General features: G+C 43.7%; 1 protein-coding gene across 1 annotated transcript in view; it reads right to left on the reverse strand.

Moving 5' to 3' along the window:
- ADGRF5 (adhesion G protein-coupled receptor F5) overlaps positions 1-11,270 on the reverse strand; it is a 93,391-nt gene extending 82,121 nt beyond the window's left edge. The window contains exon 1 of the mRNA XM_080917301.1: positions 11,102-11,270. The gene's annotated coding sequence lies outside the window, so the exon portion shown is untranslated. The remainder of the gene's footprint in view (positions 1-11,101) is intronic.
- Between the last annotated feature and the right edge of the window lie 6,711 nt (positions 11,271-17,981).

Below are 17,981 nucleotides of genomic sequence, written 5' to 3' on the forward strand. Positions count from 1 at the left end.
ATTGCAGGGACCTTCCCCGACTGTGTGCACGCCCCTTCTTCCTTCTGTCTGAGGAGCTAGACCGCCTTGCAAAGATCTATTCTTAGGCTCTCTGTTTCCTGTAGTATTCCTACCCTGTTAGTGTTTGCCTACTTTGCAACTGAGTACCTCGAACTATGCGATCCAGAGAAGCAGTGTTCATTCATGTGTGTGAATGATCCTTGAGCTGGCATATGATTAGAGTTCTAAAACAAGTGGGAACTGGGACTGTGACACCCTAAGGTTACCACTTACTGACTCTAGATGCCTGGCAAGCTATTTAACCTCAGTTTTCTCACCTTTGAAATGGAGCTCGTAGTATAATTGTGTCATCAAATGACATTATTCACAGTGAGTGCTCAGAACTGAGCCTAGTAAGTGTTAGGACCTCAATGATAGCAGGAAAGAGACAGACAGATCTCAGATGCTTTTCTGCTTAGACACCAACACACACACACACACACTCACACACACACACACACACACACACAGTCAGAGTCATTCTTTCTCTCTTCTCTCCCTCCCTCCCCTTTAGCTCTCCAAATCATCGTAGTTATTTCTAGGTTACTAGTAGGTTCTTCTTTCTTTTCTCTGTTTTATTCTACAGTGTGGTTTAAGTCCATAGCTAAGACTCCACATACATAACCATCTTAAATCAATCACTAATGTGTCTCCATGAACATGAGGATATGATCCATGAGGATATGTGTTTACAGATGTTAAAGTTTATGGACTAGGTTTTGAAGCCAACATGGAATCAATCAATCTCAGTCAACTGGAAATATTAGTCAAATCTTTAATGTGGAGGAGTGTGTTGATTTTGAAGACTAATCAATCTATCGCAATAAATGAGAACATTATGCGCTCTTAACTGCTGAGCCATCTCTCTATCTCCCCATATTCTTGGGTAGTCTCTAACTTACTATGTAGCCCAGGTAGGGATCCAACTTGCAGTAACCCTTCTGTTTAATCCTCTCCAAGTGCTCAGCTCACAAATCTGCAGGATCATACCTGGCTTTACTTAAACATTTATTTATGTGTTTTAAATCCTGCCCTGAGTCTGTGTAGCCACATCAGTGAGTGAGCAGCATTTTCTCACTGGCTAAACAGACTTGAGGACCTGCTTTGTATGGAGTATTTTCTTTTTTTTTTCTGTTTCTCTTTCTTTTCATTTGTTCTTTAATTTTTCTTCTATACTAGGCATCAAACCTAGGGTTTTTCACAAGCTATACATTAATATACCACCAAGTTCTAATGACTCCAGCCTAGAATTTTGTCTCAATGCTTTAAGAAAGAACACAGATCATAGCATTTCCTGTTGGAGGAGCTGCTGATGCTTTGGTTGTTATTGGTGATTCTCATCTCCTCCTTCTTCCCCTCCTTTAAATTTTCTGAGACAGGGTTTCTCTGTGTGTAGCCCTAGCTATTCTGGAACTCTCCTTGTAAACCATAGTGGCCTGGAAATTACAGAGGTCCACTTGTGTTTGCCTCCCGAGTTAAACACATGTTAAAAGTATGGGCTACGACTGCCCAGTCCTGTCTCCTCCTCAGAACAATTCCCATCTTAAGAGTATACTGAGCACTTTTGATGAACCTTTTAATGTAATGTGTCATTTAATATTTATAATATTGTATAAATTAGCTAACTATTTCCACTTTTCTACTTTAAATAAGAAGATTGGTAAAAACAAAACAACTTTTCCAGGCTTAAGACAAAACCACAAACTACACTGCCTGACAAAAATTAACATATTGACTAAGTTCAGGCAGAATCTGAGCCCCAAGCCTAGTTCTTGCCACTACATTATACTGGATTTCAAAACAGAAAAGTTCTGAGATACATACGAAAAGCCTAGAGTGCAGATCATGAACCTATATCATTTCCATTGATATAATAAAAATTCAGGGGTGGGGCAACTTAGGCAAGAAAGGATTTTGTTTTAGTTTACAGTTCCAGGTTACAGTCTACAGCTGGTTACACCATACCTATAGAGCAGAGAGAAATAAATGTGAGTGTGTTTGTTTACATAGCTGCATGTGTTCATCTTAATTTCTGCACTCTTATATAGTCAGGAGCCCTTGCCTAGGGAATGGTGCTGCCAACAGTGAGCCAAGTCTTTCCACATTAATTATGGCAATTAAAGTAATGTTCCACATACTCATAGGCTAGCCCAGTGTAGATAATCTCTTATTATGTCTTTCTTCCCAGGAGATTCTAGGCTATGTCAAATTCACAACCTAACATCACATCTGCCCTGAAGAAAGCATGGGTGGGCCCTTACGCCACCACTGTGAACTAATGGCTTTGTCTTCTAAACCAAGGTTGTGGGGTGTTTTCTAGAATATGGTTCTTATATATGAAGAAGTATTCAACCTGAGGTCCAAGAAAATGCTGCTTGGAAAATGTGCACTCTCCTACCCTGACGCCTACCCTTCTTCATTCAGGGTTTGAATTCAAAGGTGCAGGTCGCCTGAGAACCTGCATTTTTCCATCACTCCACCAACATCTTATTGTACCTGCATTCACCATGTGTGACATCTCTGGTCCTTCGTCTTTTACAGTTCTCTTGCACTGCTATATTGCAAAAAATGGAGACTATGGGCTGGAGGGGTGGCTCATATTGGTACCATATTGCTATACAAATATGAGAGCTAAGTTCAGATCCCTAGAGACTATATAAGAATCTGACTACATACAATGCACACCTACAAACCCAGTGCTGAGAGACAGACACAGGGCAATCCATTAGATCTGGCAGTTAGACAACGTGGCTAAATTGCAGGGAGCTCCAGGTTCAGTGGCTGAACCTGATATAGGTATTTCCAGTCTCCAAAGCTAAGGTGGAGAGAGAAGGAGGAAGAAACTCAGTATCAAGATCTAGCCTTCTAATGCATTCACATGCGTCCACATACACACACGCACACACATTGCACATACACCTAAACATACATGCACCTACATACACTTGCATGCACACACGTGTACCTACACACACACATGTGCCTACATACACATGAACACACACACAAATAAATACTGTAAAGAGATTAGGTTTATTCAAATGAACAGCAATGCACATTCTCTCTGCTGACAGCCCGACAGAGGCTGTGGCATCCCACCCACCAGCCAACCTTGGGGAAACCTGTGTCCTTTCTCTTCCTAGGAGAAAGAAGGTTGGACAGTTGCTTCACTGACACAAGGTTCCGGTACTTTCTCCATAACCACCACGGCTCACCCTCAGATGATGCTGCAAACTGCTCTTGGGAGCGTTGAATGGAGAATAAACAAACGGCAGGGTGTCCACTTAAAATGCTCCCTGAGTGGAAATTAAAACACCGCAGACAGCCACATTGTCAGTCACGTCTACGTTAGCAACAAGATGAAAACTCAAAGACAAGATGGTCAGAATCCTGACTGTGATTAGAGCTGAGGATCAGGGGACTGTTTCACACCTTCCTCTGGAGAGAAACTTGTGCTTTGCATGGATGTGTGCCGATGGAGGAGGGGCACATGGTTTACCCACTTGTCCTGATACTTAGAGAATTCCGGTGTTTCTGGAGAGCACAGAAGAGTTTCAATGAAGACGAGGACTCACAACCTTCTAATCCTGCCCGCCTTTAGTTCAGACAAGTGTCTGATTTCTTTCTACCCTCATTGTGCATGGAAGGGTGTGCCTGCACATGTGTATATCATGTGTCAAGAATCTCTGCATCTCCTCTGGCTTAGCAGTGTTGCAGCAGGATGCTTAGTAAATCATTCTTATCCAGTTAAAAGCTCTTTCAATTAGCCATGTCACTGCTTTAGTCAACAAGCAGGCTCTGAGTGCGGGGTGGGGGTGGGGGTGGGAGTCGACCATTATTTGAGAAGGAACTGAAGTTAGCAGTTTTCATAGCAATGCATATTATAATAAAGTAGTAGTCTTGTCAGGTCTGAACAACAATGTGGTGCGTGGGTATAACTGTGAATGAACATTTGTTCTCCAATGTACTATTACATATTATGCCTCCACTGACTCATGTGAGTGCACACGCATTCACACGTGCACGCACAGACAATCACATGTGCATGCACACACAAGCATATGGATATGCAATGCACGGTTACTGGCATATTGCAGGTGCACACACAGAGCTGCAACGCATTTTTCCCCCAGCGGTGAAGAACGGCGAAGCACTAGCAGGAGAGGGTTAAGTAGGAATCTCTAGCAATGTCTCCGCTTGTTCTTTGAGGAACAACAAAGAGAGGAAGCACAGCGTCTATGGAAGGAAATTCCCAGGCCACACGTGGACATTCACAACCTGCCCTGTGAACCCCTGAGGGGTGTCTGATAATAAACACTCGGCCAACAAAACAACCCAGAAAGGCATTTTTATAGGCATTCCTGTATTCTCACCACGGGGCTAGAAAACATTTTTCTTCATCTAGGGACCTGGAAGGGCTTGGACAGCCACCTGCTGAGAAGGCCCAGATATCTTCTCCCTGCACTGAGCTGGTGTTTCTAGTCCAGGTCACCTCTGCATCCTGAGTCTTTGAGTGTGCTGGGGCTGAGGCTGGGCCCTGAGCCACTGGAATTAGGATCACAGATGGGCCCAGGGCAGGGCCGGCATGGAATGTTGCATGTAGACCCGAGACCCACCTTTTCCTCTCCCATGAGATCCCCACACACAGGTCAGGGCACCGAACCTTAAAACAATGCTGTCCAGACCTTCCTCAGAAATGTGGAGGGAGAGATTCAAATCTAAGGGACCGTGAAGCCAAATGAGCTTTGGGTTTTATTTGTTTTGTTTTGTTTGTTTCTTTTGGTGTTGAATGTGTGGGTGCGTCGATGTGTGCATCTGTGTTCATGACCGTGCATGTGGTGGCAAGTCATTCCTCAAACGTTATCCATCGTGTTTTTTGAGTCTTTGATTTTCCTGGAGTCCAGCTAACTGGTCAGGAGAGCCTCAAAGATGAGCTTGTCTTTGCTTTTCCAGCCCTTGGACCATAAAGATCCCACCACACCCATCTTTTTATGGAGGTCCCGGGGACTGAACTGGTATTCTCATGTTTGCAAGGCAAGCACACACTTCCTGAAGTGTCAGTACAACCCAGGTTTCAGGATGCTCTGTGAGAAGATCTCACCATGTAGCCTGGGGTAGCCTGGAACTCTGTGTGTAGCCCAGGTTAACTTTGAGAAACACTCCTGCCCCGCTTGGTCTCTCTGGTGTTAAGATTAAAAGCATGGTGCAGCATACTTTTAATCGCAGCACTGGGGAGCCAGAGGCAGGTGGATTTCTGAGTTCAAGGCCAGCCTGGTCTATAGATCAAGTTTCAGGACAGCCAAAGCTACACAGAGAAGCCCTATCTGGTGTGTGGGTAGGGGGGTTAGGTGGGGGATGTGGATTAAAATCAAGTACCATTACACACAGGCAAAATGGCATTCTGAACCTCTTTGTCTATAGTAGTTTTAAAAAAACACATACTGGAAGCTGGTTATTAAGTACTTTCATAGAGAATTACTTATAAGGAACATTTAACAACACGGGCTCAAACTGTAAAACTATAAGCAAAAGTCTAGTAAAGGTCTGATGATTTATAATATACTATCTTATTTATCTCCAAGCAAATAATACATGAGACCTGTCTTGAAGACAACTAAGTCAAAGCCTCCAATAATAAAATTCTGAGGGGTTCACTAGCTGGTGTTTGCAATGACAAGTACCTGTGCATGCATATTGGGGTGGTGTGTGTGCTATAATGACTTTTCAATATCCTGTAATATGCTTAAAAACCCTTTTGTTACACATGGCAACCTGGATCCTAAAACACCATCCCTGTCTCAAAATGCCATCAGAGTCCAGCACCCAGCACTGGTGAGGGGCATAGCCTATGCTGCGGACCTTTGATCTTTGAATTGCCGTCACCGCCGTCTGAGATATTTTTAGATGGGAAAAGAATCAGACCTATCTTCTCATTTGGGTTTGCTCATAGTGGAGGACGACCTCCATCATGACCCCCTGCACTCGGGATCACATTGAGTTGACTAAGGGGAACGGCAGCTTCCATGTTTCCCTCTAGGTGGGGTTAATAGGAGTCTCTGCTCAAGCCTCCCTCTGCCCTTTGTACCGCAACAATGGACGGAAACACAGCCTTGTTGGAGGAAATTCCCAGGGCCGTGCTTCGGACATTAGACAGTTGCTTTGCTATGCTGTGTAGCCAAAGTGCATCTAAAAATAAACACATAGGTCTTCGAAGGTTCTATAATGTGGTCCTGTAACGTTGATTATATTTCAAAGGAATTTTTAAGAAAGCAACCCTAGGTAAACCTGTAGAATAAACTCTATTGTGCCTCTGTTTCTGCCTGATGAGATCCAGTATTGTTGGTGCTCTTCTGTAGAGAGGACGGTTGCTGTTCTTTTTCCTTCTCCTGGGATCTCGATGTGAGGCTGGAAGGGAGCAAAGGCATGCTTCCATGCAGCCCAGAGTCTTTAGAAGGATGTAACCCTAACCCTTACCCTAACCCTAACCCTAACCCTAACCCTAACCCTAACCCTAACCCTTACATCCATAGCATGGAGCTATTTAGCGTCAACAAGTCTCACTTAGATTTCTGACAGGCTAAGAACACACATCCCTGTGGGAATCCTTCAGTTTCGGAGCTAGAAAAGGGGCTTTCGATGTTTGCCCAATTTCGTGTTGACTGAAAATATCTCCAAACAGGGCAGTTTCCCATCAAATACGAATGTGTTTGTGACCTCCCCCCAAAACAAAAACAAAAACAAGCCATGATCAACTTCTAGAGTGACCCAAGAGCAGTTTGGGGTGAACTTTTCCCCTCTTCTTTGTTCTTGTTTCATTTTTGCACTTTTTCCTGGAAGTACAACTTAATCTATTGTTGTAAAGATTCTATTTTTAAATTATGGCAGACAAAAAATAGGGCTAGAGAGTGAAAAGTCAGCTCACGTCATTCCAAGCTAGTGATTTTTTTTTAATTTTCAGTTCTTTATCTGGTGACTTGGATTAGGGCACTGACATCATGAGACTCTCAAAAGTGGGAAGGGACCTTGGAGGTCATCGCTCAGACCCCACCCATTCAGTCATCCCTCTGGGAACACCCTGACCGCTGGTCTCCTAGGGTACTGGAATGCTGCCCAGGACAGGGTGTTCCCCCAACCCCTTTGAGACAACTCACCCATTTTTAGACAAGTCTGATAGTGGGTAAATCCTTCCACATATTGAATTTCAATCTTTTACCCTATAATTTCTATTCCATGATCTGATGGCCTTCGCTTTTCTACACGTGGGGCCCTTTCAGTAACTGGAGGCAGCCTTTGCATTCTACAACATGTAGCTCTGGCTCCAGATACCTGCGCGTCTTTCCGATGTTCTGTGGAGAGCCTTTTCTCGGTTTCGGTTTCATCAGCTTAGTCCCTTTTAAGAGCTGGGATAGTGCTTTTCCTTGGTGTGACTGGGTGTACTTGCATGCTCAGGAGCCCAGAAGGAAGTCTGCATCAGGGTGCCGCCTCCACTACTTCCCGCCTTGTTTTTTGACACCAGGTCTCCTTACTGAATCTGGAGCTCACTGGTTAGGTTAGATTGCAAGGACAGCAAGCTCTAGACATCCACGTAGCTCTGCGCCCCGCAGCGAGGACCAAGATTATAAATGTACACCACCACATCTTCCTTTTATGTAGGTGATAGAGATGCGAACCCAGGCTCTCAAGTCTGAGCGGCAAGCATTTTACCCATCTCCCCACTTCTGCTGGTAAAAGTCAGTCAGGCAACTTGTCACATATGCTAGCTACTTAATCTTTTCACCTTGTGTGTTAAAATATATTTTCAGAAACAAAATCAAGATTTAGCAAGGCCCAACAATTACCTATTGATAGATATAACAAACAAAGAATTTATAACTGCCTTTGACTCTTTTTACCCCCACAGCAGGCTCTGATTCAAATGGAAATGTTGAGGTAGATAAAGGCAGGAGAACCAATAATTCAAGGTTATTCCTTCTTCATATAAAGAGTAAGATGGAGGCCAGCATGAGCGGCAGCATCCCCGTCTCCAAAAAGGGTGGTAGAGAAAGATAAGAAGAAAGAGGAAAATAAAGGGAAGGGACAGGTAGAGGGATATTGAATTACATGAACCGAGGTTTCAGCCATAATCATGGATGTCCCATGGGTGACATCCTTTTGGCGGCTACCACAGCTGCTTATTACTAATAAACGTGAGTGGAAATTTGAGTAGTTAGGAGAAGAGCTCGTGGGGCTGCAAAAGAACAGTAAGTGAGAGGTAAAGAAACATGTGCAGCAGGAAGCAAGAGAAAATTCTGGAAATCCGGGAAGCATTTATTTGGAAACTTCATGTGGTAGAGGAACAAGAAAAGGAGGGTTAAAAGACAGAGAAAGGAGCCACTGGAGGGGCCTGAGCATCTTTGTGCTACCCTAAGCCTAGTGGTTGGGTCTGGGTGCACGTAGAAGGCATGGTTTTCCTTGCAGCTCTGTTGAAGCTGTTGCTATGCCGTACCCTAGGTAAAGGACAATATGAAAGTCCATGGTTAGAGTTAAAGGCAGAGTCTCTTAGGATGTTTTGGTGACTTTGCCTCAGAAAAGTGCAGCTCCTTGCCCTTCAAATTATCAAGAGAGGTGAAGGGTATAACTCAGTTAGTAGCGAGCTTGCCAGCTTAGCCTGCATGAGACCTGGGTTCCATCCCTGGTACAGCATAAACTGGGTGTGACAAGGGCAGGCAAGTAAGCCCGAGGCTTGGAGGGGAAAGCAGAGGCACCAGAAGTTTAAGGTCATAGTTCTTGGGAACATAGTTCAAGGCTAGCCTGAGGTACATAAGACCCTCTCTCAAAACAATCATGAACCAATGTGAGAACAGAGGGTCCCAGACCTCTGTCCACTGAGTGAAGCTGTGGCTTCTCTGTTCACCACTGCATAAAATCAAGGCTTAGGAACAGGCTGTGGATCCAAAGTCCCCTGTTGAGGCAGCCACAGGTGTGGGTGTTATAACCAGAGACCCCGGAACATGGTACAGGTTTTTCTGAGTGACCACACTGTATCAAAAGCCCCCGATACCTTCATTCCATGTGCTAATATTTGTTACCCATCAGATCTCTTTGTCCCCTCCTCCCTTTTTTAGGCAAGTGCAAGAGAGAGAATGGTGAAAGATCCTCTGCCGAGGCTTCCATTGTTACATTTGTCATCTTGCCTTCGGGTTCCTAGCACACAGCCAGCTGCCCATAGGGGAAAAGGTGTTCAGTACATAGTACTAAGAAAGTGACTTAGTGTGGTGAAGAACAGAGAACAGAGACTAGGAAGTGCCTGAGGAGACAGGCTAGCTGTTCAGAAAGACAGGAAGACTTTAAAACGTGCACGGCACACAGGGGAGCATCCTCAAAAGGCTCAGTAAATAACTGAATCCACAAAGACTACAATCAAAAGACTAGGGGAAAACCTTACCAGAAAACTTTAACTATGCATCTCATTCTGGGTCATTAAACCAAATTATTTGGCTACACACATCCATCTGTTCCTTCTTTCCTCTCTTCCTCCCTTCAGTTAGGTAATACTGATTGAGTACAAGCAATGTGCCAGACATGCCAAGGGCTATGGACTGAGAAATAAGACACCAGTGTCCGGTCTCAGATGAGAAAACCCAGAGCAACCAGCCCTTCGTATGCCATAAAATCATAGGCCCAGGGTTTGTAGTGAGGAGCAGACTGAATGTGGGGGCATAAGAGTAAACTAAGGCTGTAATGGGTAATTAGGGAGAAGCTGAATAGGGGTATCCAGGCAGATAGAGCAGCACACACAGACAAGAGTTTGTAGCAGAGTGATCACGTGATAAAGGAAGTGGTACTAAGTACAGTTGGAAAGCCAGGTTGTGAGAGGTAAGGCTGGCAGGATATTCCTGGAGCAGAGCTGGAGTCATCCACCCTTCCCAAGGCAGGACCCGGCAAAAACTCATCACCACCTGGACAACATACAGATTCAGGGAGTCCGGCAAAGAGATGGGGGTAGAGAGAGTCGCATTTCTAAGGGGCCCTTAATTAATGCCTGATACAAACGGTTCCTGGCACCTCTTTGGTCACAGCAACACAAGCAGCAGGGTGCATACATTTGACATAGTTCAGGAGAACTGCAAAATCACAATGGCCCTTTCCCAAGAACTCTTGTAGCAGGATACAGGGAATGAATGGAGGAAAAAAAAAAAAAAACCAAGGCTAAGTTCATAGTGACCAATTAATTACCCAATCAATCAATCAATCAATCAATCAGAAAAGCTAGCAAAAGAGTTCAGTAAGTTGGCTGGTAGTCTTTGAAGTCAGTCCAAAGACTTCTCCTCAGATAAAGGGTGGTTATACGAGCAACATGAAACAGTAAAGCTTAACCACACCCCACTCCATTCAGAACTGAATCCCTCGATTTTCTCTGGGCCTCAGCTGCATCACCTTGAACTCCACTAACATCCAGCATAAGCGTCCAGGTAAAGGAGCCTTGTCGTGCCCGCGAAGGATCTCCATACCAAGCAGGTAAAGCCAGGCAAGAAAGCTCTGGAAAACAACACAGATGTCCACCAGATCCCCGAACAACACGTCTGATTTTTGGTCTGGGGTTTTAATTTATAATGCACAGGTATGTAAATAAGAAACACCCATGTTGCTGCTGGCATATCCTCTATCCACCTTGGTACATTTCTAATCGGAAAACTCAAAAGTGAACTAAAGCAATCATGGTCGAGGTCTTCCCAGTAGGGAAAAAGGCAAGTCATCTCACAAATATTTCCCCTATCATTAGACAGAAGCCAAAACATATAACCTCTAATGAGATGTTCCTCCAAAGAAAACAAGACTTTGTGTTTCACCAACTATGCTGGTCGCTAGTCTCTAGCCAAAGGCAAACAAACTCAAAACAATCAATAATGCCCTCTGCCTCCCACTATTTGCCCACACAATCTTGTAAACTAACCAATCTCCGCAAGGCACAGAAGTTGAGTAGAGGCAGCCACCGGGAAGAGCTACAGAGACCCACCCATGTCTCTGCTTTAGAGGATCTTGGCTCACATCCAAGGAGACAAAAGACCACAAGAGCACCTACCTTTCTCTTCAGCAGTAGGCAGCCTCCTCAGATTTACTTCTATGTGGACAATCTCCCCGCAGACCTCTGAGGTGAGGTGAAACTTAAGGGTGTCCCATTCATTCAGGCAACCCGAGGAGGGTAGTGGTTCAGTAGATCAGACTTTAGATACTCCCAGGCTCACACCGGCTTCCAGACCTTGGGGCAGAGGTGAACTGTGGGCTGTTCCTCAACGCAGGAAGAAACTGGGAGGCTCTGTGTGGCTGGAGGTGGGGGCGGAGGCTGGGGAAGGGAAGTAATCTGGGGACTGTAATAAATGAGAAATCCTCTCCACATGATTTCCTGTATGTGGTGCCTCTTGCCTCTCACAGGCTCTCCAGAGGGAATTAGAAATTTAAACTTGTCCTCTGGCCACCGAGAGAGGAGAGAATAAACAGGCTAAGAACCATAAAAATAAGGAAAAGCGGGCAACAGGCAGTGAGCTCACGGCCCGCTACGTTTATCTTTAAACATGTACTTTCTTCCTGAAATTTCTCCAAGCATTTAACTCTGCAAAGGTCAAAGGTGCCTTCGCCCTCTTCCCCTTAGCTTCTGGCCCTGGCCCAGGCATCATGCATCAGAGCAACCAGTGAGAAAGAGGTCAGGACAGGCTCAGGAAGAGCATTGTCCTGCTCTCAGAAGAGACCCAAACTGCTCTGTTTTAGGAGAGGCTTCTGATATTTGCTATTCATCTTGAAAAAGCTCCTACTATTTATTAATCAACTGCGTTTCAGGGCTTGAAGAATTATTGATGATCTATGACCCAGAAATTGCTGGAAGCAGGATCCTCTTCATTAAAGGTTCTCAGTCTCTGCCTGGGTTGCGACTCCTTTAGGAGTTGGACAATCTTTTCACACGAGTCATACATTAGATATTCTGCATATCAGATTTTTACATGGCACTTCATAACAGCAGCAAAATTAGAGTTATGAAGTAACAATGAAGGCATTATGGTTATACATTTTATTAAAAATATAAATTGTATGAATAGGGGTCACTACAACATGAGGGTCATAGCATTAGAAATGTTGAAAAACCATTGCTCTATAATAGAGTGTAAAGCTTGTAAGCTGAAAAGGAAAGACACACATTCAAAAGTGTAAAAAATTCAAGATGGCTGCCACCGAGCACTCAGCCAAGGACAGAGAGGGTGACCTCTGTAAACCCAGGGCTTAGTATAAATACAGAGTAATTCATCAGGCTGGTCCCAGTTATAGAAAAATGGTGGGAATTCTAAGTGAGTTGACTTCAACAAGCATCAAGAGGCTCAGACTCTCCTATTTTGCTTTGGGGTGTGACGTATATTAGAAGCTGATACCTAGACAGAAATGCTAAGCTGTGAGTATGAAGAGATACAAACTACAGAATGTCAGTTAAACTCACACCAGCTGACCTGACCCCTTGCTAATGCCTTAGCTTCCTCTAGCCCTGACTCCTCCTGGCTACCAGGAAAATCACCCTCCCTGTTGTTATACAAATAATTCATTTATTTAATATCTTTGCTATATTTTAGATATGTCCATATGAGGCTAGAGAGATGGGCCCTCAGTTCTCTGCTCCTCCAGAGAACCTAAGTAGTTTCTCTGGAGAAACTGTGAGGAAATGGTCTCCACGATGTTTCCCATGGTTAAAATTTTGTACTAACTTAAGAATAACCAAATACTTCATCATGACATAGACCAGCATCTCCCATTTTACCCCGAGTCTCCCTTCTGTGTCCCCTGCTTAATCCTCTCTCTCATTCCCTCCTTCCCTACCTCTGTTCCTTTATGAAAATTACTCTATGCGGAATGCAGATTTCTTGCTCCAGAGTCCTTCACCTCTCCACAGCTCCCAGAGCAGACTTTGGGTCCTGGTATTGTTCCCTAGAAAACTATGATTATCTCCCTCACAAAGCCAGGAAGCCCCTGTAGATGTGCTTGGGAGGAAAGGGATTAAAGTCAGTAAGGGTGAAGGCAAACACACAGTCACCAAGAGATAAGAAGAGAAGGGGGAAGGGAGAAATGGCAAACGGGAGGGAAAGGAGAGGGGCCAGTGGGGAAAGGGAGAGCAGTAGGGTGGAGATGGTGGAGTTGGAAGAAAGGTGGGTTGAGAAAAGGATAGAAAACGTCAAGACAGGAGACAGGAAGTCAGAGACTATCACAGGTCAGTATTTCCCATGGGCACGGTCAGGGCGGGCTCTTTGCGCTTCCGCTTCCGGCAGGACTCCTTCATCTTTCCTCTAGCAAGAGGGAAGTCCTAGAACATACCATACAATCATTTGCAATTTCATGGTTTAGAATGCATCCTGACAGTCACCACTGAAATGTCTAAGTATGTTATTTTGGTTCCTTTCTGTAGCTCTCCAGGATGAAGTGTCTGTTTACAGAGGCTGATCTTGTCTGAGAAGCTCCACAGGGGGGCTGCCTCATTAAATGTACAAGCAGCACCAGCATGTGCAAAGACAATCGTTGCATGTGCTCTCTGAGTAGCCAGTGTTGTGTTCATAACTGGAAAATTTTAGAGGTTTATTGTAAATTTTAAAGGTTTTGTGTGTGTGTGTGTGTGTGTGTGTGTGTGTGTTTGGAGTAGTAGCAAGTACTTCTTTGAGTACTGAGTCATCTCTCTAGCTATGTGTGTATGTGTGTGTGTGTGTGTGTGTGTGTGTGTGTGTATGTGTGTGTGTGTATGTGTATTTATTTCATATTAAGGTAAGAATTACAATTTTTGCCACTTTGAAAAATGATCTTTAGACAGAAGGCAAATGTTGACAATGCCAACAGCTTGTTGTTTTAACAATGTCCAAAGGCAGGTGGTTTCCTTAAATATTCTGATGAGTTTTCAGGGGCCCCTAGGTACATACAATAAAAGCAGGGAATGAGCAAAGCTCACTGATTGTCCAAGTGAAGTGACAGGAGGACATTTCGGAACATCTAGTGCTCACCTGTTCTGGCTCAGGGAAGAACCAAAGCAGCAAGTGTATGGGAACATTTTGAGGTCAGCAACTGTGGGCAAGGCCTGGCAATCAGCAGGGGGTAGACTGGAACCTTGTAAGGTGCAGCAGGCTGAGATAGCAGTGCTGTGAGAACAGAATGACCTAACCACAGCCCTGGCTCCACACTTCGGGATTCTCTCCTGTACAGACACACAAAGGACTCCAGCAAACACCACTAGGGCAGATATTAGCAATGCTAGATGCTAAAAAGCATCATAAGCCTTCCTCTGGCCCCAAGGCTTACAAGCCACTAGATTAGTAACCTGAATCTGTATAGGGTCTCATCTTATCATCTTCCAGTGACTCCTCGGGGTGTTGTGAAAGAATTGATCTTTTTCCCCACTGCTTTTTTTCTTTCTTTCTTTCTTTCTTTCTTTCTTTCTTTCTTTCTTTCTTTATTTATTTATTCATTTATTTATTTATTTATACTGGCCCAATGTCCTTTATTACATTGGAATCCTAAAGTCTGAAGGTAGGTCCATCTGGGCCTCCATAGGTGCCCAATGAGAGAAGGGTGGCTCTAGACTGAGGGTGAGGTCAGAGAATTCTAGCCCAGCACAGGGGCAGAGGACAATCCTAGATACCATACCTGGCAGGGGGTGGGTCACAAATCCAGGATCAGGTTTCAAGAATGTCTTTGCCCAGCTCAACCTGGAAATGGTCCGACTGTTTTATTTTATGTGTCTGAATTTGTGTCTTTGCCTGCAGAGACCAGAAGAGGATATTGAATCCCCTGGGATAAGAATCACAGGTGTTTGTGAGCTGCTGTGTGGGTGCTAGGACTGGGTTTTGTCAAATCTTTAAGGCTGGGATGCTAATCCTTCTCAAACCATTCCATAAAATTGAGACAAAAACAACAACAACAAAAACACAAGCCCTCTTCCTCATCCTAAGGCCCGCATCACCCTGCTTCTAAAACTATACAAGGATACAATGACAACAAACTATATTCCTGACCAGCGTTAGTGCACAGTTTCTCAAGCTAAAATATTTGCAAATCAAATTGAACAGTGTGTCAAAACTGCCTTTCATTATGATGAAGCTGGTGTCTTTCTGAAAGCAAGAATGGTTTAAACATATGCGCATCAACAAATGCGACATAATGTGTCAATATCACAGGCAAAGATTACTCTGGTTGCTCACACAGAGACAAGCAAATTAGCAAGGCAGACACGTGTGTGGCCTCATGTATTGTAGCACACATCATAACAGCTAGGATATAGAATCCGGCTTGGTGCCTAGCAACAGGAGAACCGGACGTGTATAGCAAAGGCCCACAATGGAGCTAACAGCTGAAATGCTGGGAGTTTCAGCTGGGAGAGATCCACAGGGAAAGCCTGGAGAAGGACTATTTTGCATAACTAGAACTGGAGAAAGAGGTCTAGATTTGGACTCATGACCTTGATTAAGAAAGAACATGTATTTTATCCAGGCCCGGGGGGGGGGGGGTTCATAAAAATAAAATTCCTAGGAATTCTAGCCACATGGGCAGCTATTTACATACGTCCTGCTCTTGAGTGCAAACCCATTGACAAAGGAGACCATGATATTTACCCAGTAAACATTCAATTAACTGACTTATCTCCCCAGCCTTTTCTCTTTCATTCTAGATCTTTGACTTTACAGTTTATCTGCTCAAATGACAAAATTAACAGTACCAAATGTTATTTATGACCTTACTTTGACTTTTTTCCCCTAAATGCAAAACTCATGAATGTTTACAGTTCTTTCTTTTCTTAATAGTTCCTATTTATTGTACCAAATAACAAATAGAGTTCATTGTGGAATTTTCATTACATATATATAATGTCCTTTGATCATAGCTACCCTTATTATCTGCATTTATCCTGCCATCTACTCTTCCATAGTAGATCTGCCTTCATGAAAAAACCCCAAACCCATCCCCAGATGCCACAGAAGAGAAATACATGCTTGTTTTTCTGAGTCTGGCTTATCTCGCTTAATGTGACCTCAAATCCCATATATTTTCCTGCAAGTGACACACCTTTTCCCTTCTGCACACAAGTAATTCTTCTTTAAAACAGAATAAAAATGACTGCTTACAATTCTAATCTCTTGTGTTATGGAAACTCTGCTGGAGCCCATCTCCCTGAATCCTCTGGGATTCTTCAAGAGACAACATTGCGGGGTGTATTCTTCTGTGCCATTCTTGCTTGAGCTCCAGTGACTAATGCACTTCCTAGCTTGGTTTCTGCAACCAAAACCCCACAATCCCCCACTTCCCACAGACCAGTTAGCATAATGCTGATATGTGGATAAGACTTCTATTAGAAGTCAGAAGAAAGATAAAAGGATACCTAAATCATTCCTCAGAAAGCCTCTGAAGTGCTCACTGGTCAGCCCTGCCCTAAAGTCCTTGTGGCTTTTGCTCTATGAGGGTCTGTCAGGGTCAGTGCTTTCCTCAAGATTTTGTCTAAGTGCTATGACTTGGTTTCTTTTCCCTTCCAGAGCCTTCTGGCGTTTTTTCCTTCTGCCTCTCTGGTTCCATCTGTCACTACTATACAAAGTGCTAAGTTTTTGTAACACACAACAGTTCAGCTTCTTTCTTTCCATTCATCATTGCAAGTGTTCAGCAGGTACCAGTTTTGACCACTACCCAACCCAGTTGGGGTATCTTCTAAAATAAGCATCCATCTAGACCTTGTATATTGTGGCACCCTGGTATGTGTATGTCTAATCTACGTAAGCATCTTTGCTGTATCTTACTCAGCCTGTATCCCTCATTGTCCCACATACTGTTGAATACATTTATTGATGATGCTGGTGTAGAATAACCAGCATCAGGTCAGCAGGTAGAAGACACAGGAGACTAATTTTTATTACTGACTGGAAAATCTAGAAGTATGTGTTTGTGGAGTCACTGGTGAGCCGCAAAGCTGGTAGACAGAAAAGTGCCCACAAGCAACATTGGTCAGGTCTTAAAGTTCCATACACTTTCCAGAATGTTGTGCCTCATTGTATGGGTCTTGGTTACTACTTATTTTCTATAAATACTAAAAAAAAAATCTTAGGAGATACATTTCCCCCAATCTGTTTTATTCTGGAATGAGAAGTGTTCTGGAATGTGCTGCCCTTGGGTCTCTGCGAGCTGAGCACTCTCACCAGGGTGTGAGTTGCCCTCAGATGGGAAGGGTTTGAGAATAGGGATGAGACAATTTAGCAATCACAGGTTTGGTTTGTTGTTGTTTGTTTGTTTGTTTTATTTATGAACCAAGGAAGTGGAACAGCATGTAACGATGCTTGCCAATAAATTTGATGACCTGAGTTTAACCCTGGGAGCCCACATGATAAAAAGAGAGAAATCCCAGAGTGCATTTTCTGCTCTCCACAGCGTGGGTGCATGCGTAACAATCAAAACTAAAATCACTTCTTGAGAAATAACCAACACCACTGTTTGTGTATTATGTGGAAGACACTTTGTTAGAGTGGCTGATGTGACATCACTCAGTCCTGAGAACAACCAAAAGGCAATGTTGTCCACCTCTGAAGAAAATTGTAATCAGAGATTATGTCTCTGACTCTAGTTGGGCTTAAGGGCCCTGTACACCGACTTTTGGTTCTCTTTTGGGTTAGTAAGGAAGGAAAGAAATGAACTAAAAATGAATCAAAGAGTTCCCGAAGCAATCCATAATGTCTTTTTAGTGTCCCTATGCAACAGAAAAAAAAACCCAGAAAAGTAATAATCTTAGTAACAGTTTAAAACTCAAAAATCAATAAACCTAGAGAAGTACTAAATACTTCTGTCCCAATGTGCACAGAGGTTGGACACAATTTCCTCAAGCAATTTTGGGAGTTCACACAGGTCACCAAATTTGCCCTAATTTCACCAGAAATCTAGCTTTGCTTCCTTTATATGATGTAACATCT

Source organism: Micromys minutus, assembly GCF_963924665.1.
Source record: "Micromys minutus genome assembly, chromosome: 5".
Classification (NCBI taxonomy): domain Eukaryota; kingdom Metazoa; phylum Chordata; class Mammalia; order Rodentia; family Muridae; genus Micromys; species Micromys minutus.